A 22,111-nucleotide genomic window follows, 5' to 3' on the forward strand; every position below is an offset into this window, starting at 1 on the left:
AGCGGGACGCGGACGGGCTGCGGCGGAGCAGCCGCCGCCCAGCGGATCTGTCAGCCGGACCCCCCGCCCGGGGCCGGGCCCGGGGCGCGGCTGGGCTCCGCAGGCCGCGGCCTCTTGACAGGAGGAGGGGGACGAGCGTCCCCTCCCCCATTTGCCGAACCGAGCCGTCTTTTATCGCAGTTTTCCCGGCCCGCTGACTACCGTCTTCTGGTGACATGAAACTTAAGGTCGGCAGAAAATTAACCCGGAGTGGCGGGTGCCTCCAGTCCGTTGTGCGGACTTACCGCCCGCGGGACCCAGCACTGTATATTGTGCTTGATGCTGAAGCGTGAGGTGCCCTAGGCATGTGAGTTTCACAACGTAGCCCTCCCGCTCTGCGCTCCTCGGTCCCGGCAGGGGTAACCCTGACGGTGTCTGGCTTTTCCAATTTGGGTGAGATAGGGCGGGGGCAGACTTTTGAGGTTTTAGCGGGCTCCTAGGAAAGATGCTGGACTTTCGCTTTTTGCCCGGGATTTTTGTCATTTGCTCTCACGGTGTTGTTTTTTTCGGGGAGGGGCCGGGGGGAGACAGGGTTTCGAGCTTGCAATTTCCTTCACCCAGTTGCACTTTTCTTAGAGGACTTTTTCCTTCTCCAGTCTTTGAAACATGTCGCAAGGATAAAAGCAATCTGTGAAACTATTGATGTTTTCCTCCCGAAAAGTCTTAGCCCGGACAACTTAACGGTAATTTTGCAATCCCCACCTTTTCTCGGGAACTCTCTTGACTCTGAGGCGGAGGGAAGAGAGCTGTTATTTGTCTTTCCCTTTAGTGATTTTTTTATCCTCATAGTTTCTACCAATTCTTAGTCGACAACTCTTGCATGATTTGGGCCAGTGACGGCTTTAACTTTAAGTAGTACTTTATAAATAATGGCCTTTGTAAAAATTCCTCATTAGAGATATATTAGGTTTTGTGTCTTTTTCGGCGCTGAAGGCACCACTGATTAACCCTTTCCTGGTGTGGTGTTTTGCGTGTGGGGTGCGCGGCTTTGGGTTGCGAACGTGCAGGAGATGGGTTTTGCAGCAGCTATTCAATTGTTCGCAAAGAGGAATAACGCTTTCTGGGAACCGCAATCTCACACTCTTTAGGACCACCTGCCTGAAGAGTTTTTCCTCCTGGAATTGATGTAACAATTGATCGATTTCTTATTTCTATAAAGACTAGAGGACCCGCCCTCATTTAGAATCTGTCCCCGAAGAGAATAGGAGAGCGCAATGTGATGTTTTTCAAATTTTATCTAACGGAGTTCCCAAAACACCGGACTTGTTACCCCCCCTGATTGGCTGGAAGAGAGCGGGACTGGAGGGGGTTTGAATGTTGAACACTAGATTACAATTCTCGACTTTCCGAAAAATTTTACTTTTAGAGAACCACGGAAATAGGAAACGTTAAGACGGGGATTGGGAGGGGGGAAGCTGGGATTTAATATTTTTTTCTTCCATAAAGGACTTCCGAATGATTCTGAAATGTATATTAAAAGTAAAACTGAGGAGGCAGTTTTCTTAAAAAATGTAATTCTGCTGGCTGAAATTGCAAGACTTTTATGTATTTGCCCCTGTTCCCTTTTGGTTAAAAACTGTACGATCTAGGTTTTTTATTTCTTTAACAAAAATTTTTCAGCTTAAATTACATATTCGATGCAGATTACGGGAGAATTGTTTCTTTTATTTTGATGAAAAGAAACTTTAATTTTCTTAGGAATGAGCTTCTCCACATTGTTCATAAAAATTGGTGTATTTAAATTTTTTTTCACATCTAACTTAAAATACATGGATTTTGCTAATTCAGCCATTGCTGTGGACTTAAAACTTAATTTACAAGAAATTTACGTTGCTTAATTATACAGTACAACAGGTAAGTATGCACAGGTGCCTATGTATGATTTCATTCCTTTGATAAATTCACTGTGAAGAAATATATTGCATACAACAGTGTAGGTGTGTTGTGTCTTACTTGGTTGGTTTTCAGTTGATTTTTGTTTAATGTTGCTTGAGACAGCAGTCAATATATTTCTATTTATTACCAAGCTTGTCATTCCGTTTAATTGCATCTTGATAAAAGGCGGGTGTGGTTTTCAAAGAAAATCGGTAAACTCAGTGATAAATAAGATAGCTGTAGATGCTTTTTTAAAGATTTTTTTTAATTTAATAGAAATTAATGCTCTTTTATGAATAGCAGTTGAAATTTTGAAACTTACAGTTTATATTCTCACATTTAGATCAAATATGCATTGTTAGAAAATACTCAAATGAAAAGATCCCACTACTTCTATAAATCTCTTTAGGGCTATAAATATAATTTATATTGAGTGGAATAGCTGAATTTATAAATCATACTATTTTGTATTGCCTTTATAACAGGAATTGCAATTACAGAATCTTTGTTCATTACCTTTTTTCAAAGCTGTTTATTTTGAAGCATCTCATGAAAATTTCATGAAAGGTGCTAATTATCCTTTCTATAAAATTTGACTTAATGAAGTTGTAGGAGACCCCATTTCTATTGTAAATGTAATCTTACCTGTGATACCAGATCTAGTGGGTTTTACTTTTTCACTGTTATTTGGGGTTTTGTGTTTTAATTTTCATTCAAATTATTATGTGACGTAGAGTTTTGAGGGTGGGGTGGGGGAAGGCTTTAAATTCCACCAGGCTGGTTAAATTTAACCATACTTTTTTAGTACTTTGGTTTATGGGGTTTTTTGTTTGTTTTGAGGGGTGATGGTGAAGGATTGTTTTGTTTAATAAGCCATTTTTTTAAAAAGTGAAAATTCCTTTATTTAAAATACTGCACTTAAAGCTTGAGAATGCACTAGCACCTAAATAAAATCCACAGCATTCAAAATATTTTCCCTTTTATGTGATGCTAGATAAGAGGAAGATTTGGGTTTTTAGATTGTGGGCATGTAGGCGTGAGATCCAACAGATGTATTTTATTATGTGTATTATCCATATTACTCTGTGGAAATTGATAATTATAATTCATTTTCTATTGTGAGGACTATAAAAGTCATACCACTGGAAAACAATGGTGAGGAAAGGTGTTGCTACAGTAGCTCTACTCTTTTTAAAAGCTATGTTTATATAATGTGAGGGAGAGGGAACTAGAGAAGGTAAGGTGCTAGTCTTCCTGGTAGCATTGATTTTCATTTGTTTGCCTTTCCTAGTATTTTTAAAACCTCAAATAAAAGTGCAGTTTTAGACTTTGTTTTAGTGCTGTTAACTTGTCTTAGTTGTACATTTACAAAATGTAGCCTCAGGTGTTTGCATGTAACACCGCATTTTTTGTAATCAGATTAATAACACTTTTAACGTTATCAAGAACTGGAACTAAGGATGAAAATTTCAAAATAGCTTTCGTATTCTGGATCCCCTGTTTCATCATGCTTTGTGTACTACATTTTTGTTTGGTTTTTGTTTTGTGAAGATGTATATAAATACACATTTGTGTTTATTGGTATGCAGTAACTATTCAGAATGTCACACTATACTTCCATCCAGAAATACTGATATTGTTCAGTTAATTTGGTTTACAGAAAGAAAAATTAAATGCCCAGAGACTGTATTAGATATTTCTTCTACATGATACATAAGTTTTCTCCAATTAATAAGACACACAATTTTGAAATTTAATTCTATAAAAATTTATCTCATTTAAAAAAATTAGTGGCCTAAAATTTGCTCTTGTCTTTTCCTTTTGTTTAGTGAAGCTTAATAATTCCCACACTGATTTTTTTTAACCCTTTTTTAGAAGAAACATTATTGGTCTTATAACTAGAAAACACTTCTTAGAATTGTCATACTAGAGTATTTACATGTAGTTTTATTTCTTATTATTAATTTTTGTTCAACAAACTTAGAAACACTTTGGCCAGGCAACTAATTTTGGCATGTAATTAAGCTCAAACTATGACTTGCTGAAATTTGGTAGCCCCAAATCTCTTTAAGACCAAAGGAAATAGTAATAACCACCACTTTCTTTCAAATAAGTGTCGAAAATTAGATTAAGCCATTTTTGCTTTAAGTTTTCACAAATGATAGTATTAGAACTTTAAAGTCGTGATTGTCTTAATATTATAAGAGTAACATCAGTTTTAGAATATCACATTACTAATACATGTTTACCTATTTGTTTGCATATACAAATAATTGTAAAGCCTTCATATAAATATTGCTTTCTTATAGGGAAATGATTTTCTTTTGCCTTTTTCCCCCTTCTGTCTGTCTCTTTTTAGGATCTCCTTTTACAAAGACAAGTTTCAAATAGTGAAATTGATATTAAATATATATATATGAATTTTGTTCTTAACATTTTTTATCAAATTATGAGAAGTTTAATATACTTTGGTTTATTCCTGTCTTATTTCACTAAAAAATCTTTGCACTGGAAAGACTTTGCACTGGGTTCTAAGTATAAATAATAAACTGTATTTTGTAATAGGTTTGACATCGAATTATACTATTTCAGGGTTTTTTTACATCTTTATAATCTTACACATTTGGTTTAATATTTGTCTTATATCCGAACCTCTTTTGTTCTTTATCATCTAGTATTTGTTGTTTCCCTACTATTTAAAAACTTAACATTTGGCATGGAGTACGTACTGGTTTCTACTATCCTTCTGTGATTTTTAAAGTTACGATACCTTAATTTTCAGAGTGCTCAAATACAGAAAACTTTGTGTCTTTTGAGGAAGACTATGTAGAAATGATTTTAATTTTTCAAAGTGTCATGGTATTTGGATTGGTGTTTGTGAGTTACATATGTGTAGTGTTTGTCATTAAACAATCAAATATTTGGCGGCAGAGGATTAAAGGTTTTTGGTTTTCATTTCTTTTCCTAAGCTATTCTTAAATAAAACTAGAAAACTCTGAGCATTATGGTTAACGTATAGTATGTTATAAGCCTTTGGTAATTTAACTTTATATTTTTAGATAGTTGATTGCCACTAAATCATTAAGATTCAGGTGAAACAAATGAAGAAGCCACTTGTATACATTTGATTACACCATGTCTGTTTGGAAATAGTAAAAACCATTGGCCATCCACTTAACAAGTCATCCACTTGTTACTTATAAATATTTTGTTTAAAAAGTTAATTGTAAATTTTGTTCTATTAGAACTGTAATGTCTTAAAATATTTGGAAATATCAGTATAATTTGTTCACTCGGGCAAGGCAGAAGACTAAACTTAATAATGGTAATTTCTGTCATCAAAATGTTTGATGATTGAGGGAGAAAGGTAGTTAAAAATCTATCTCTGTCCTTTGAATAGTCTTTTTAACTGTGGATTTTATGAGTTTTAGAAGCACAAACATGAGTTTTAGAAGCACAAACTATATTTCTGATATATTCCTTATGGAGTCCCCTTTAACAGTCCTCCAACACTTACCTACACACACACACACAACTTTGAAAATGAATGCCCTAAAGAGAAATGAAAGCAGAAACATATTAATCTGATTTATTTGAAGAGGCTTCAGATGATAAAGCATATCACAGGTGTTTCTAATCAAGTTATTTCTACTTAAAAACATTATTTTCAAGTTAGATTTTCTTTGAACACAGGCAAGATTGGGGTCATTTTGAAGATTTTACCTCAGTCTTCAGGGATCAGCTGTGGAACTACAGGAGGCGGAAATCTGTTGAGTGTCTTCATGCTATAATACATGACATTTTTATTGCAGGTTTTGACCTTTAGGAGAGAGCCAATTCTGGAGAACAACCTAACTTCTTTGATTGAACACTCACATAATGCATTGGAACATGATAGGAGATTAAGGTATACTAATGAATTTTAAAAGCATACTATTTTATATCTTTGCAATATAATTGGACTAGACAGTAAAACTAGAACTTTTAAGTGAGCTGAAATCAATAAAGATTTATTATTAATAGAAATCTGTGAAGTGGCCAAGGTGGACTTCTCTTGCTTATTAAAACTGCAGATTTTTAAATATAATTGATATTCTCATCATGTTTTATTAGGTCCAATTCCAACTGAATTTATTCTAAAAATAAGTACATATAGTGATTTTTCTTAAGGTTATTACACTGTTATATATGTAGAAGAATTAACTAGTGGACTTTTCATCTTAAAATGGAAGATTTAAAATAGAATTTGGTGCTTGGCTCTTTGAGAGGTATAGTGATAGGTAGAGCCTATAAGATAAGATTAATGAGATTATTTTAAGAGAATTTAGAGTATTCCAAATACCATCCTAACCAAAAGTGGCATTTTGGTTGAAACTGAAAAACCCACTTTCTTAAGCAGAAACTAGTATCTTACTCATAGGTACTCTGAATAAAATATTTAAATTATTCATATCAAAAATTGCAAACTCTAAAAATGAAGAATGCCAGAACTTCCAGTAACTTATTTTTACCTTCAAAATACTTTATCAGAAGAGCCATTTTTCTAGTATATTTATTTTCTTTGATTTTTATAGTTGAAAGTTTCAGATACTTACCTAATAAAAATTTTGATTGCTAAATAGTGATCTGGTATAATGTAAATGAATGTATTGAACAATATTACTAAGTATTGATTAATTTTTCCATGGTAAAAATATTAGTCACATGATAAAGTATTAACCATAATGTTTTTTTGAAAAAAAAACTATTTGCTTAAGTGTCTACTAAAATAAAGCATACTACAATTTTTCTTTAAATTTTTTTTCACCTAAAAATATTTACTTTATATACTTAAGATACAGGAGATAAAGATTTGTTTTCATAAGAAAAATGTTATTTAGTTTTAAGAGTGAAGTGTAATTGTGGTCATAGAACTGTTTGTATCTTTAAACAATGTTCAGTTTTTTTCAAATTCTCCAGTGCCTGTTTGAACATTGAGATGTATATCAAAATATTAAAAAACTAATATTTGATATTACTAGATATTAGATAATCCAAGAATGTGAATCCATTAACAGAGTTAATGTTAAATAAAATGTTAAAATTTAATAGAAATCAGTTTAATGTAAGGGTAAAGTTTCAAGTATTGGTGTCATATTGTAAAGTGTCACTGTACTATTTGAGGTAAATATAAGTTATAGAATGTCTTCATAACTTAGATTTGAGAATGTTGTGAAAAAGCAGCTGAGTTTGAGTAGGGTGAAAATAAATACAACTTTCCCCCTCCGATTTAACCAGTGATTTTCAGATTAGACGTTAAGATGAAAAGTGAAAAATATGGTTTCTGAGTATGTGGAAAAAAAAACAAACTAGATTCAATTTATCACTTTCAATCCAGATATCTTTTACACACCAGCCTACTGTTAAATGGAGGAAGAGAGATAGCTTTTGAGTTCATATTTTAAATAAAGACATAAATCCACAGAGTTGTTTCTAATTTAGGGTGTTTATGATTTTTGATCTTTGAAGTTGTCAAAACTTACTGCTTGAACACAAGTATTTAGCATCATAAAATCATCCCTCTATAGCTGTACACTGGCTTATAAACTTCCAGATTTTTAGCTTCCTAAATAATTTAACATCTAAGAGACTTGATGCAGATATTAATAGTTTTCTTGTATTTGGTCAGTTCTTACAGGGTAAGAAACTTTAACCTAATTAGTAGTATGTGTTATTTTAGAAGACAGGTTAATAAAGGCTTTTACTGCTATGTGTGACTGGCTAGCCTTTAACTACCCCTTAAAGGACATTTTCTACTTAAATTTGCAAACCTGATTATATCTAACTTAAGCCTGATAAATAGTTTATTATGTCAGGATTTGGAGGAAAGGATTTACTGTGGTGTTGTTTTTTTCACTGATAGACTTCTTATTTGTGCAATATTTATATTTTTGGTTAAATGGACTTTCTGGGTTAAATAACATTCATTTTCAGGAAAAATTATTAATTGTTCCTAAAATACAGTTATACTGTCAGTATTCCTGTTTTGTTGAAATAGTTTTTCTTATGGGGAAAGAATATTTTGGCTAAACTAGAATAGAAGTAATTTAACATGTCTACATGTGGAGGGACTTGAAATTATTCATTATTTGTCATTGATGTATAATTCTAGTTTATAAGGACAACATATTTTAACCAATTTCTTAGCTGTAACAGCTTCCTTTATTGAGATTTTGTAATGTTGCTGAGGATTCATTAAAGAATAGACAATTAACTTTCTTAAAATTTTTTTTAAATGTTCGAAGCAATTTTGTATTGTATTTTGTGTTGTTTCTTGACCAACAAATAAAATATATACTTAATCTGTTTTTTTCTTTTCAGAATTTTATTTTCTAAGCATCTTCAAAAGGCATTAATTAATGAGATGATTTAAATTTTTCAATAAATATTTTGAAGTAGAAATTCAGTCCTTAGCACCACAAACCACACTTTTGATATTTCATTAACATATATGATTTGACTTACTTTTACTTTCTTGTTTCATGATTAGAGTCACTTGGAAGAGAAACTTGTAGCATGTTTCAAATGTAGTTCCTAAGACTGATTAATCCACTGGTTAATAGTTTATTAATTTATTACTGTTTTGTAAATGTCTTAATTTTTAAAAATCCTTTTTTTGATATTTGCTGTCAGTGTTTTTTCATTCTATGGCTTTCATAATAAAAGTAATTTTGTCATCCTGTGATCCTCAGAATTATTTCTTTTATTTTTATTAGCATTATTTGTTTTTGGACTGCTGCTAAGCAAAACAATCGTTTTTGCAATTTTGATAAAAATAAAAGATTGGTTTTTTCCCCTTTTTTCCAAAATATTTTGATCTGAGTTTTTGATATTACTGTATTTTATACTTTTATTTTAATAAATCCTAAATCTAGCCTTCTTGACTAGATATTATTTAGTCTTATAAGCCAATTCTAGCATTTTAAAAAATAATTTATAGATGTCCTAATTTTTCTGACTTTTTAAATATTTTTCAGAATCAAAAATTGCTTAAGGTATTAAAAGATAAGGATTGCATTTAAAATTGAAGTTATAAGTCCATAAATAGCATCACATTTAAATTTAAAGATAATTTGGCAGAATAAATATTTCTATGTTACTCATCATTGATCTTATGTACTTACTAAGTTTTTAGCTTTGTAGTACACATTTAAAGTAGATAAATTACATGTGGGAATTTTTTTTAATAGTTGGAGTTTTTGTTAAATTTTTATGGGCTAAATCTTATTTCTTTGTTAATAGGGTCTGATGTCAAACATATGGTGATGATTAGATATGTGGAACTTGGGAGCCTGGAACATTTTATAAGCAAAATATAATTTCATTTCTTGGTTAAAGTTTAGGTACTACTTTCCAGTAGAATGGATAGGAACAATAATACAAATTTATGAATTCATGCCAAACCTGGTTAAAACTCTTCTCAGAAGAGTTTTAACTCTAAATCTAAACTTAAACTGGGAGCTGAAGATCATTACATGTGTCATTAATTTTTTTCCTTAAATACATTATAGATTCCCTTTCTGATCAAAACACTAATTTTGTCTTTTCTTCTTTTTTTCCCATCCTACTTTAAAGAAAAAATTTCTCCTTAGAAAATTTTATCATATAGTGATGAAAGCCGACCTGCTAGGTAGGTTGGACTAGAACCATTTTGTCTTCTGTGTCAGTTGCATATGCTTTTCTTAGCTTGCTGCTTCAGCAGCAGTAGCAACAACAATGAATAAACAAGTATCACCACAGCCCTTGTTCTTGTTCCTTACAGCTGGGTGCAGGGGCTGGGAGATTGCTACTGCTTGTCAGCTGTTGTACAAAATAGCATCAATATGCAATAATGGTGGCCAAAGGAGCCTGCACCCACCAGCTTTTACAGACCAGGTAGGAAGGGCTCAACTGTCATTATAACCCGTATATAGTATAATGAATACATTCTTTGACAAAAAGGTACTTTCTTCCCAAAGCTGCATAAAGAAAACAGTAGTTGCTTATAGTTCTTAGACTTTGTATTATTTTCTATTATTTACTCTGTGATTTTAGTTCATTTAATTTTGAATCCGTTAATTCCATCTGTTTGAATGGAAAACCATCTTCTGGAAGTATGTATGGTATGTTTCATGTTTTTTACTTTTAAGCTGGTAGATTGAAAAAAATTATTAGTTACTGATAACACAAGTTAGGTGTTAGAGTAAGAAAAGAAAAGTTGACTATGGCCACACAGGAGTGTTTCTTTCACTTTGGAGCCATATTCTGAGCCTCTATTATCTTTGTTTTATTGCCCAGTCTAAACAAGACCAAATTCTTGTTGATTTCACTATAACTAAAAAAGAATACCCCATGCTGCTGAGTGTTGTACTTAAAGACAAAGCAGGCTGCAGCTGGAAATTCATTAAGTCTTTACTTTTTCTGACTATTAAAATAATGTTGTATATCTGAACTTTATATATCTGGAGGTTCAGATTATTCTAAATCTTTTGGAAATAGGGCTTTGTAATATCAAATGATACAAAAGGGGTTTTTTTTTATTTTTACAACTTGAATCTGCCCACATTTGCATAACCTAAATATCTTTGCATTTTTCTCATCTTATGTATCTAAATAAAATTACAATAGGTTGTAGTTAAAGGGAAGTGAATATTAGATTGCTGTTCTCATAGTTCTGATTTCATTTGTAGCATTCTAGGCAGGAAACTACAAATGACATTTTATTTTAGTTTATAAGTCTAATGTCCCATTTTAAAGTCTTGAAATTTGCAGTAGCATTCTTTTAAAAAGGTAATCATTGTTTTTCCTTGGTCACCTTCATTAAAATCACAACTAATCATTCCCACTCTTAATGTTTTCCATTACCAATAACAGCAAACTCAGAATGTGGATTTCCTCCTAATACTATCAAAACAACCTTTGTTGTAGTATGTGTTTAGTTATCTGAAATAATAAATGAGCCTAAAACCTTGTCTAACATGAAGTCAAACATATTCAACCATAAATTGAAATTGCTTTTTTTTTTTGCTAATACTAGGATGTTTGATGTAATTTATGTTGTTGTGATTTAACAGATAACATTTTAATTAGCTGCCTGTCTTAATTAAATGAGTTACAAAATCCTTTATATTTAAAACACCTTGTTTTTTACTATGAATTACTACATAAAGTGTCTATGGACCACCTACCTGTACCAGAATAACTTAGAATAAAGCATTTTACCAGACCTGCTGAATCAGATTCTCTGGAGCCCTGGGACTCAGGAATTTGTATTTTTTACAAGCTCCAAGTGAGTTTTTTTAGAAGCACCACATGTGAGGAGCACTGCCCAGAATGAAATGGGGGAGGATTCTTCACAGTAATAAACCATTTATATTTTCTGCTCCCCCCTTCCCTGCCCTCTTTGGTCATTGTGGATCTAAGCTCAGTAACTAATTCTGACTCTTAAAATTTCTACCACAGTAGTTCTAGATTAAGTCTTGGTATTTCCTCAGTCATATAAGGAAAATCTGTATCATGAGAGCTTTATTTTTGTGCAAGTACCTTGGGGAAAATTGTAGTTTCTTTTGTTTAGAACATTTAGTATACCTATGTTAGACCTATACTTGATAAAAACAGAAGGATTTGATCACTTAAGAATTTTGAAAATACTCCTTTAGATAGTAGCTATTTTTCTTAAATGTACTTTCAAATATTGGAGAAAATGAACTTTTCATATGCTCCTTATGGGAGCATCTGACATTATCTGAGTAAAATTGAATATACATAGGCTTGAACCCAAGAATTCCATTCCTAGATGTTTTAAATAAACTGAGACATGTATGGCAAAGTCTCGTTTACTTTTATTTTTAATAGGAAAAAATCAAAAGCACTGTAAACATTAAGCAACAGGAGAATGTCAAATTTTCGCATAGTCATATGATAAACTGTTTATTATACTGCTATTAAAGTGAGAGCTCTGTGTATGATCATGAATGAATGTCTTCAGCAAACAAAAACAAGCGCAAAAGGTTATGTATTGTATGAAAGCATTTATATAAAGTGTGTATATGATAACATTTAAATAAAGCTTGAAAATAATGATAAATGTTTTAAGCACTTGAATTTATAATAGTAGTGGTGTAAAAGCATGCATAGGAAATAAATACCAAATCAAGATTGTGATTTTATGTTAAGAGGAGAATGGGATCAGGGTATGGTACAAAAAGGACTCAACTATATTGCTGTTGTTGTTGTTGTTTTTCTTAAAAAAAGACGCATAAAATAAGCATGGCAGAATATTAGAATTCAGTCAGAGGGCCAGGGGTAGGATATGGGGATTCATTTTGGTATTGTCTTGATTTTTTTCCATAGATTTGAAATATTTTTTCAAATATATCAAAAAATATTCTGTATTTTGGTGAAGATATTCTACAATAAGATGTGTACTTAGAATGCTCCATTAAAAGCATCGATGAGTTTATTCTACTTACTCTATTCTGTATCTTGTAGTAAGTGCTTAAGCATTAGTTGGTGTAAGAACTACAACTTACAGTCATGGCCCACAGAAAGTAAACATTCTAACCAGTTTAAGTCAGGATATTTTTAAATTTTTTCATTTTTAAAGATAAGCTGTAATGTTTCCTTTCTTTGTATACTAGCTTTTTTTTTTAATATTTATTTATTTGACAGAGAGAGAGAGAGAGACAGCAAGAGAGGGAACACAAGCAGGGGGAGTGGAAGAGGGAGAAGCAGGCTTCCCGCTGAGCAGGGAGCCTGATGCGGGGCTCGATCCCAGGACCCTGGGATCATGACCTGAACTGAAGACAGACGGTTAACAACTGTGCCACCCAGGCGCCCCTGCATACTGGTTTTTAATACTTCCTACTCTTGTAAATAAAGGACAACCTTGGAAACAATTTTTCTTATCACTACTATTCCATTTTTCACGCAATTTCATAATAGTATTTTGTTTTGGGTATAGATCATAACATTATTTTCAGACATTTCTTTAAGCATTTGAAACTCCAACTTAAGCTCTGTATTTATACTGTTATTACAGTAGAATTCTTGGGCAATATATGGATTTTTAGATTTTGCACTTGTGTACATGTGTGTATTTATGTGCGTGAGAGAGAGACCAGTCAATCTTGAAGTATGATCTTGAATTTATCTTAAAATATCTGCAATTATATGATGTCCTCTAGAAACTCAGTGTGTTCCAAGTTAGACCTTGAAGTATGAGTTTTAGTTGCACTTACATATTTGAGTTTTAAACTTTGAGAAGGTAATAGTAATAGAAAAGTGAATTTAAAAAACTAATAACACTCTGGACTAAAATACACAAATGCTGCTGGGTGTTTATAATCTGTGATTGTGCTATATCAGAAAACTGATTATCTACCCCAGTTGAAAATTTTCTAATTTAAATAATGTGATCACATTTTTAAAGTCTTCACTCTTATTTTTTTCCTAGGTTTAATAATGATAAAATGAAGACCATAATAAAACAGTCCCCCTACTTAGCCCAGCAATTCTTACCTTGTAAGTATTAACTCTCAGTTAATATTTAGTATGAACCTCGCTCATTGCTATAAAAAGTGTTTGGTTACAGCTTTTGCTTTATTTCTGAATTTTTTCCTACAATCCTAGATTGACAACCTTTTTTTTTTAGAGCGATCGGTGTGGGTGGGGGCAGAGGGAGAGAGAGAATCTTAAGCAGGCTCCCATGCTCAGCCTGATGCAAGACTTGATCTCATGACCTGAGCTGAAATCAAGAGTCGGACGCTTAATCAACTGAGCCAACCAGGCACCCCTAGATTGACAACTTTCTGACCTCCCCTTACCGCCTACACATTGAAGTTTGATATGAATTTAATCCAATTTAGAGCGAGAATAATGCCATTGTTTTGGGTAAGTTTCGATTTTGAGAAGTATTTTACAGCCAGGCCCTTTCCTCTCTAAATCTGAGAATCACAATTTTAAACAGTTTTCCTTCAAATGAATTTATACATTACTAATTATCTTTCTTATTATCATCATTAATCAGATTTACTGACAGTTATTTTATGGTTTTATAAATTGGAAGTATTTTCTTCACTTGAAAAATAGTTTTTTTATTTATTTTTGCATTTCACTAGATTGTACTGCAGACTTCGTGAGATACTTAAAATTTAACTTTTAAACTTCAGAAGGTAGGAAAAACCAGGAAGGCAATCACTTTTCCTTCCTTTGATATATGCACATGCACACCTTTCTGAGAATAAGAAACATTTTTACCCTGATTGATATAACTTTTGAGAAACTTATAAATTCTATTTTTTAAGACTTTTTATTTATCAGAGAGTGAGAGGGAGCGAGCATGAGCAGAGGGAGAAGCAGACTCTCCGCTGAGCAGGGAGCCCGATGTGGGGCTCGATCCCAGGACCCTGAGATCACGACCTAAGCAGAAGGCAGACGCTTAACCACCAACTGACCTATCCAGGTGCCCCGAGAAACTTAAAAATTCTAAGGGAAAAATTCTTACAGGTTAGCTGAAATTAATGTCATACCGATAGAAAAACTCTCAAATCAAGGTCATGGTAACGATGCAAGATGATAAGTATTTTCCTGATATCAGTTATCAGAAAGATTCATTTCTGTCTATTCCTTGAGCTAATTCTATATTTCTAAATAAAAGAAACTCAAGTGCATCTGTTTTCTGTCCTTGATGTTGAAGGATGGCCCCATTTAAGTGAAAACTAGTGCATCAGATTCTTCTCTTACCTCATCTAATACCATTGCATTAGTGACTTGGTAAATAATGTATGTGTTGAGGAGTGACCTTATGATCATAGAAGATCAGCCACTGAACTCAGTAAATAGTTTTTAGGGTAGAAATCAATTAAATACTGAAAACTTGTATTAGCCAGTTTGAAGAGTAGTAGTCAAATACCACAGGTCACTTCTTTAATTTTTTCCTTTTTATATTTTTGTCTCTGGAAAACTAAAATGGAAACATTTACAAATCCCCAAAGAATCCCATATAGCCCAGGCATAAGTTCCTTAATTGGTCCCTTGGAAGCCAGCTCAGTTTTACTTCAGCTTAAGAAAAAGAAATCTTTTTGACTGGTATTGCACTCCTACTGTGGACCGGGGAGCAGTCAACTTTTCAAAAAGAAACAGGTATCATTTAACTTGTAACAGATTTATGAGCATAGATAACATCACATTCCTAATCTTATTTCATCTCCTTTATAAATTTCTAAGCAAACAGCCTTTCTTGGATAATGTCCAGCATCTTTTAAAGATAGGTTCATTTGCTATATTTTATAATTGGAATGCTTTCTGTTTTCTGTCCTAGGTAGTATGTCTGGAGTTCTCTTTAATCTGAGTTATTAAAATGGTGATTTTCCAATTAAACAGTACCCAGAAAAATAGGTACATAATGACAGTAGTGAGTGATTCTGTATGATTATGTGTGTATATACCGTCTTCTGTCATTCCCTTATGTTTGTTTAATGCCATTCTTTCTTTAAGAAAGGGATTTTTTTTAAGCTGTTCCCCACTTGTGGAATGTGGGTATTCCAGAAGTTGTAGAATATTGGTGTTTCATATATTTGATCCTGTCAGAATTAAATAATAGCAGTGTTTTTGCTTCATTTTTATATATTGGGTTCATTTTTATATATTTGTTACTTAACATAAAACATTCAGAAATAATATTTCCTTTTTTTCCCACTTTTTCTTCTTTGAGCGGTGTTTTTGGTTTTTTTATGTTGCAGTTTTAGGTACTTAAATCATGTATTTCTGTTATATAAACTTAAAATAACTAGATATATCATTTGGTGCTAAATGAAATAACACCTTTAGATGCACTGTCAGCAGTTAAGATCATTGCTTCTTTTTAATCTACAACAACAAAAATTTTAAGACACTGACTTTGTAAAAAACAGAAGATAAAGCAGAAAATTCATTCAGGGCTGTCATTGTTAGTCCCATAAAAAAAGGTCATGGAAATAAGTTACCTTGTAATTCAGGAGACTTATTATTTGCCTACTATCAAGAACTAGTCTAATAAATAGAAATGACAAAAAATTATTTCTCATATTGAACTATCTAGATAAGTTTTTAGAAATGTAATCATACGTATTAGAAAATATTGTCAGTTCTTAAATTATAAATAATGTAGGAGCACCTGGGTGGCTCAGTCAGTTAAGCATCTGCCTTCAGCTCAGGTCAGGATCCCAGGATCATGATCCCAGAACCCTGGGATCAAGGGCCCCATAGTGCCCCCTCCCCCATGTTCTCTCTCTCAAGTAAGTAAAATCTTTAAAAATACATATATATGGGGCTGTCTAAAAGTACTGCAAAAAAAAGTACTCCAAAAAAAATCAGAATGTTGAGTAGGGCAGTAATTAATAATGGCAAATGATATAAAATCTGTTGTTTTCAATGAGAATGTAATGCTTTTGGTATGAGTCACTAAATACTCTATTTTTAACATATTTGTGATTGAAAATTACTCTTAATGTAAAATGCTGTCTACTTGTGGCACTCATGAGGAAAATAATTATCTTGAATAATTTTATAATGTGAATGTTTCTGGGAGAAAGATTTGTGCCAGAGGAGATAAAAAAACAAATTGCTCTTTTGGCACTTGGATTAGTAGTAAGCAGTGTTTACAATGAAAAAAACTTTAAGGGTGCTAGGTACTGTCAGCATTTGGTGGTAAAGAAGGTTTGCAAATTTACTGAAATGCCCAATTGATATTAATTTAGTTAAATATATCAAATCTAAGCTCTTAAATGGGTATATTCTATGGTTTATTAACATAGAGAAAATTTACAATGTGCCATAGCCGTTTTTCAGTCATTGTTCAAATAACTACTCTTTCTGAGAGCTAGTGTTTAATCAAATGCCAGTTGTTCCTATCCTTAAAGTCTTAATGTTTGACATATATGTGTTTAACAGAATAATTTAAATTATTAAATCTGATCTTCTGTCTATGCGAGGCTGTGTTTCTGGTCTCAACAAAATTGTAGGCATAAAATTTGAATTTAGTGCCAAAATTATAGAAAGGAGTTGGAGTCATTATTTTCCTACCCTGAACAACTTCTCAGTTCAAGATGGATGATTCAAAGAATAGTAATAGGGAATTTCTTATTTATGAAGTTACTTTTGATGTTTTCTTAGGAAAATGAAAACAAGGCAAAATTTAATAGCACAGGCCTTAATTAAAATAGGAAATAAACATACAAATACAATAAATTCTGCTGTAATAGGGATTTCAGGTTCTAAGCATAAATACAATAGGTAACATCCCTAGACTATTCAATGCAGTCTTGTCCTTTGCCACTATCTTTTTGTCTGAAATTGAGTTTTCAAAGTGATTTCCATGTAAAACAGGAATAAAGTGAATGCAGAATTGAAATAGATATATGTCAAGTTGTCAGCAGTCACACCTGACTTTTTTGTCTAGACTATCAGTTTCATGCTTTCTGTTCTATCCAATAGATAAATTTCTTAAAATTTTTTTCAGTTTCATTTTCTTTAAATTGTCTCAAGTTATTTCTTTACGCCCCTTGTATTTAATGCCCTCTTGTCAGAACTTAAATACACATTGTCCTCCAAATCCTTAATAAGACAGCTTAGTAAAGTATACTGAAATTTTCTAAAAGTCAGTTCTTTTAAATATTTATTTGAGAGAGAGAGCACGCACAGAGGGGCAGAGGGGAAGGGAGAGCATCTTAAGCAGACTCCCCACTGAGCGCAGAGGCCCATGCAGGGCTCGATCTCACAACCCTGAGATTATGACCTGAGCTGAAACCAAGAGTCAGCTGCTTACCTGACTGAGCCACCTAGAAGCCCCTAAAAGTCCATTTTTTAATTGATCTATATTGATTTTATTTTAACCCTCAGAGTTTTAGAATTAGAACCGTAATAGATAAGCTATTTCTTTAATGGTATAAATTATGTCAGTTAAAATAATTGATAAAAAATAAAATTCTCATAAGAGAGCATATTTCAGTTCAGTATATAATTTCATCCTTTGGCCCTAGATAGGTCTTCTAAAAATAGTCTGTCTTTTCTCTAGACTGAACATACCTAAGTCCTTCACTGGTTCTCATAGTATGAATTCTAGATCAGTAGTATCCTGGATATTCCACTTTTGGATCTACTACATTTTTTCAGTATTTCTTTAAAAATACTCTGTACAGAACTGAGTGTATTCTGTGTGGTTTGAGGTACACAATACAGTCTTTCTCTTATGAATGAGATCTGTTAATGCAGCCTGCTTGATTCCACTAACTTTCTCTTTGTCATCAGCACTGTTGGTTCATGTTGAATCACAGTCCACTGAAACCCTGTTTGCCCAAAGTATGTTTCAAAACCTATAAAGTTAGATTCAGCAGTCATTTATTAAATACCTATTCACTACTAGATGTGCTCATAAAAGTTTAAATTTGTACAGTCTTAACAGGGCTATGAACTGAGCATTAATAACCCATTTTACAAAAAGGAAACTCGAGGCTCCATGTACTGAAATAACTTACCCAAGATAAGGATTCATAAAGGATAGAGCCAGGATTCCATCTTGGGTCTTCCAAATTCAGATTCACTGTTCTATATTGTTGTTGACTCAGTAAATTATTTCTGCTGTTTATTATATTGATAAAATTGGAAGTGCAGAAATTGACTAGTAAATTCTTTTGTGCTCAGGATGATTTCAGAGCTTAGGAGACATACCTAGAATTTTTTAATGTTTTTGTTAAATGCAGTAATGCCTTATGTAAACTAGATGAACTGAAATTACAGCAGCATTAAGATAGAAAGTAAATATGCCTAAACAAAAATGTTAATGGAATCAGAATTAGAGTAACAAATCATTTACGAGGAAATGAGGGGAGAAACCATTAATTTATATAAAATTTGTATCCTTTTGTATTTTAAATTTTTATTAAATCTGTTACCTAATATGAAAACTAAGGTATTTAAAGATTTCCATTTACATCAATGAAAAGAAAAAAAAAAGATTTCCATTTACTCAGATTCATGTTCAAGTTGACTTCTTAAGCAAAACATTTATTGTCTCACCTTTCAAAATGACTATTTTTTTCTTAGAAGATCATAAAAATAAAAAGCTGATACATATAAAGAGCTAGTAAAGATAATTAAGAGCCCACAGGCCAGAATATAAACCACCACACTTGGAACTAAGACTTTGATAAAAATAAAGGCAAGAACTGAATGGTACTGTTCTCTAATTTTTTTTTTAATAGCTCTCTTTGTTTGGTTCTGCATCTAGCCAGTAGGGCTCATTCCATATCTAGTTAAGGAATGTGGCTTTTCTTTTAGCCAGCAAACTTGAAAGCACAGTTTAAAGAATGGAGGCACTATAATGTTTGTAGTGGACTAAGATACAAGAGTAGAGAAATGGTGTGGGCCATACCAGGAAGCATTGGTACATAGGTGGTCCGGTTGAACGGATGATAGGTATGAAATAATTAAGCCGGTTATTTGCTCAGCACAGTACTCAATACTGAGAATAATTTTCTCTATTCCAAAGTTCTTATAAATGTGCAATTCAGTATCAGCCAGAAAGGTTGAAGTAAGAATGCACTGGAGAGGATACACTTAAGTTGTCCCCTAAAGTAGGGATAAATGGAAAGGGGATTAGTGAGTACTTTAGCTTCTAGCAGTAGCTTCAGTGAAGATTCAGAGATCAGGTGGGAATATATAACTTAGGAGAAGAAAGAACTGGAAAACAATTTATTAAAAGCATGATAAGTAATTTTTTTTCAAAGATTTTATTTATTTGACAGGGAGAGAGAGCACAAGTAGGCAGAGAGGCAGACAGAGGGAGAGGGAGAAGCAGGCTCCCCGCTGAGCAGGGAGCCCGATGCAGGACTCGATCCCAGGACCCTGGGATCATGACCTGAGCCGAAGGCAGACGCTTAACCAGCTGAGCCACCCAGGCGCCCAAGCATGATAAGTAATTTTATTCCACTTGCTATTTACCTGGTGGCCCCACAGCACATGCCTGATCAGTTTTTGTCCACTCATAAGTACTTCCTATGCTTCTTTAACTTAAAGGGATCCTTTTTTCCTAAATATATAGCCATTCATACTTATAATAACAAAATGAATAATAAGCCCCTACTGTAATAACATTTAGTTTCTCTTAAAATTCCTGATTATTGTATTGGGTTGTCATGTCTCTTAAAAGAGACTTTTTAACTAGAATGGTAGAGGATTCTAATTGGAAAGAAGTAGGAAATACTGGACAGGTCCTAATTACACAGTCCTTAATATTTTGGGGGGTGTCTGTCTATTAACCGACTGAGCCACCCAGGCTCCCCAAAATTATTATGTTTAATAAAATTATCATGCAGTTTAGTTAAACCCCATAATTTAGGCCTATTCTTAAAGATACTACAGGATGGCTAATTTTAAATTTTCTCCAGGTATAGTATCAGCGTTTCATACCATGAGTGTAGTATTCCATTGGCCTTAGCCAGTATAGTAATTCTGTGACCCAGGGGCTATAGCCAGCTCCTTAAGAGGTTTATGGTGCAGAGTTTGAAGCATACTTGAAGAAAGTAATTATTACAGATAGTTTTGATGTCAGATTAAAAGTGAAATTAAGTATTTGAAAAACCCAAAGCAGTGTACAGATACACAGTGGGTATGTCTAAACAAAAGAGCAAAAATATTTTCATGGCATGTATTAACATCTGAATATCTCAATCATGTGACAGTGGAAGCCCTCTATAGATTCAAAGAAATTTTTAGTTTAAAATAACCCCTTCTTGGGGCCCCTAGGTGGCTCAGTCAGTTAAGTATCTGCCTTCGGCTCAGGTCATGATCCCAGGGTTCTGGGATCAAGTCCTGCATCTGGCTCCCTGCTCAGTGGGGAGTCTGCTTCTTCCTCTCCCTCTGCTCCTTCCCCCTGCTCATTCCCTCCCTCTCTCTCTGAAATAAATAAAATCTTGAAAAAAAATAACTCCTTGAAAGCATAATATTAAAACTACTTTAGCAGCCCCAGAGTAGAAGGTCATTATCAGTGGAAAGGAAAAATCAAAACTTACCAGACTGGGAGATTATTGTTGTTTTGTTATTGTTAAACACAGGTAAAGAGGGATGCCTGGGTGGCTCAGTAGGTTAAACGTCTGTCTTCGGCTCAGGTCATGATCCCAGGGTCCTGGGATCGAGTGCCGCATCAGGCTCCTTGCTCAGCAGAGAGCCTGCTTCTCCCTCTTCCTGCCGCTCCCCCCTGCTTGTGCTCACTTGCGCGCTCTCTCTTTCTCTGACAAATAAATAAATCTTAAAACAAAAACACAGGTAAAGAGATTTATCCGGCTGCAATTGCTCCACTGGAATTATTCAATTTATTAATACATTTAAGTCAAGAATTTCCGTATTTTTCTGGAGTGTGGAAAGACACTTTTGCTAATAGCTTAAATTTATCAGGCTTTCCAATAGAAAGCAGTTCTTTTTTAGTATCTCAGTTAAAAATAGAAATAAAGGGGCACCTGGGTGGCTCAGTCATTAAGCGCCTGCCTTGGGCTCAGGTCATGGTCCCAGGGTCCTGGGATCGAGCCCTGCATCCGGCTCCCTGCTCCATGGGAAGCCTGCTTCTCCCTCTCCCACTCCCCCTGCTTCTGTTCCCTCTCTCGCTGTGTCTCTCTCTGTCAAATAAATAAATAAAATCTTAAAAAAAATAGAAATAAAAATAGGAAAAATCTTCCTCTGAGGGTGTTTATTAAAACATCAGTGATAAAATTGCAATAATCTTTAAGAAATGAAATTAAGATGAGAGAAATTATAGCATTTTTGCTGATAAGAATGATCCAGTAGAAAAACTAAAGATGCAGGGGAGAGTGCTAGAGGAATATCCTTAAGTAAGCAAGAGGATAAAATCTAGTATATAAGAGGTTTATGTCTTACGAACAGTGATTGCTTATCCATTATACAGAGAAGGAGGAGTTATATGGGCACAGATATATGTAGGTAAATAGATGTAGTAGAAATTCTCTTTTAATAGCTTCTGTTACCTGAGTGAAAATGAGGATGAAAGGAGAGATAATGGGGGGCACCTGGGTGGCTCAGTCGGTTGAGCGTCTGTCTTCGGCTCGGGTCATGATCCCAGGGTCCTGGGATCGAGCCCCACGTTGGGCTCCCTGTTCAGTGGGGAGCCTGCTTCTCCCTGTCCCTCTGC

The 22,111-nt window shown here is 33.6% G+C and overlaps 1 protein-coding gene across 15 annotated transcripts in view; it reads left to right on the plus strand.

Annotated features, from left to right (window-relative positions):
- The window catches only part of LOC114209779 (ELAV-like protein 1), a 149,852-nt gene that overhangs the window by 43,192 nt on the left and 84,549 nt on the right, over positions 1 to 22,111 (plus strand). For 11 of the 15 annotated variants that reach the window (XM_088021822.1, XM_088021817.1, XM_088021821.1 and 8 more), the window contains 3 exons: positions 5,727 to 5,821; positions 9,716 to 9,828; positions 13,388 to 13,455. The gene's annotated coding sequence lies outside the window, so the exon portion shown is untranslated. Of the gene's footprint in view, positions 1 to 180; positions 723 to 5,726; positions 5,822 to 9,528; positions 9,584 to 9,715; positions 9,829 to 13,387; positions 13,456 to 22,111 lie in introns of all 15 variants that reach the window. The other 4 variants (XM_088021818.1, XM_088021814.1, XM_088021815.1 and 1 more) reach the window with 4 other exon arrangements.

The sequence above is a fragment of the Eumetopias jubatus genome, unplaced genomic scaffold (genome assembly GCF_037043125.1).
Source record: "Eumetopias jubatus isolate StellerSeaLion01/CBP00866 unplaced genomic scaffold, mEumJub1_p1.0 scaffold_3, whole genome shotgun sequence".
Taxonomy (NCBI): domain Eukaryota; kingdom Metazoa; phylum Chordata; class Mammalia; order Carnivora; family Otariidae; genus Eumetopias; species Eumetopias jubatus.